The following is a 1678-nucleotide window of genomic DNA, read 5'->3' on the forward strand; positions in this document are numbered from 1 at the left end:
TATTAGCAAATGACAATGCCTGCTTGGGATGCAGACTTAGAAAGATCACTTCAGAATTTTCAATTTTATTTTATTTTATCATCTCTTTTCTTTAAAAGGAGTAAAATCTTGGCAATTATACGGACGCACATGAAATTATTTTAAGTTTGCAAATGTTACACAGCCAGAACAGCATAACTTATTTTTTGTATCTTGGCTTTCTACTGTATTTCACAATGGTGGTGTCCACCTCCCAGCCCCATACGGTTAATTTTCAATCATAAGCTTTATCTTGGCTGTGTTTCTTTCTTCTACCCCAACAGTGTCGATGGCATCTGGAATACATGGCGCATGGCAATCACACTGGAGTGTCGGCGTTCATCCTTCTAGGATTCAAAGGCAGCCGATCAGTGCAAGCTGTCCTCTTTGGGATGTTTTTGCTTATCTACACCATGAGCCTTGCGGGGAATCTCAGCATGATCTCTTTAATCAGGATCGAGACGCGGCTACACACCCCCATGTATTTTTTCCTCAGCAACTTGTCCCTTGTAGACATCACTTACTCCTCCATTATTGTCCCTAAGGCACTGGTGAACTTCTTAGCAGAGAGTAAAGTCATTTCCTTTGCTGGGTGTGCTACGCAATTTTTCTTTCACTCCTTCTCTGTGAACTCTGAGGCTTTACTTCTGGCTGTGATGGCGTATGATCGATTCATAGCTATATGCAAGCCGCTGATGTACACACTCATTATGTCCAGGAAAGTCTGTGTACAGCTGGTAGCTGCATCATACTTTTATGCCTCCATTAATGCCACTGTGCATACAGGCTCTTTGTTCAGCCTGTCCTTCTGTGGTCCCAATATCATTGATCACTTTTTCTGTGACCTCCCACCACTCCAGAAACTCTCCTGCTCTGACACTCGCATGGGTGAGACAGTGCATTTCCTCTTTGCCACTGTAGCTGCATTAAGTACTATCCTGGTCATCCTCGTTTCCTATGTTTCTATCATGGTGGCCATCTTGCGGATTCGCTCCAACAAGGGCAGACGCAAAGCCTTCTCCACCTGCGCCTCCCACCTGACGGCCGTGTCCATACTGTATGGGGCTCTGTTCTTTATGTACTTACGACCCACATCCAGCAACTCATCAGAGTACGACAAAGTGGTGTCCGTGTTCTATACCCTTGTGATCCCCATGTTGAACCCCCTGATCTACAGCCTGAGGAACAAGGAGGTGAAGGACGCCCTGAGGAAGACAATATCCCAGAAAATTATTCCTCACTGAATCTAACTGAGAGGATGAGTTTCATGATTTAATAAGAAATAGAAGTGAGAGGAGCTGGCCTGAAAATGGAATTTCTCTCCTATGGAAAATGTTGAGATTTCAAAAAAAGAACCATCCTAACTCAGGACAAAAAGTTAACATCTCAAAATACTTTGTGGGACAGAAATTCTGAAACATTTTATTTTGGGAAAACCAAAATGGATTTTTTTGGCTGGCTGGCCACCCGCCAAGAAGGCTCTTCCCAATTTCGCTTTCTATCTGTCGGTAGAACACGAGATTGGCACGAGCTTCCCAAGAGGATAGCCAGGAAGCTGTCCTTTTGACTTCTCCAATGACAAATAAAGTTTTCCTCCCTAAAATTTTGTGAGAAAGGTTTGTTCTACCAGAACATCATCCCAATGGAAAATTCCCAACTG

The 1678-nt window shown here is 43.6% G+C and overlaps 1 pseudogene; it reads left to right on the forward strand.

Moving 5' to 3' along the window:
• The first annotated feature begins 215 nt into the window (after positions 1–215).
• LOC141989872 (olfactory receptor 5AP2-like) lies at positions 216–1262 on the forward strand (annotated as a pseudogene).
• The last annotated feature ends 416 nt before the right edge of the window (positions 1263–1678 follow it).

The sequence above is a fragment of the Natator depressus genome, chromosome 6 (genome assembly GCF_965152275.1).
Source record: "Natator depressus isolate rNatDep1 chromosome 6, rNatDep2.hap1, whole genome shotgun sequence".
Classification (NCBI taxonomy): Eukaryota; Metazoa; Chordata; order Testudines; family Cheloniidae; genus Natator; species Natator depressus.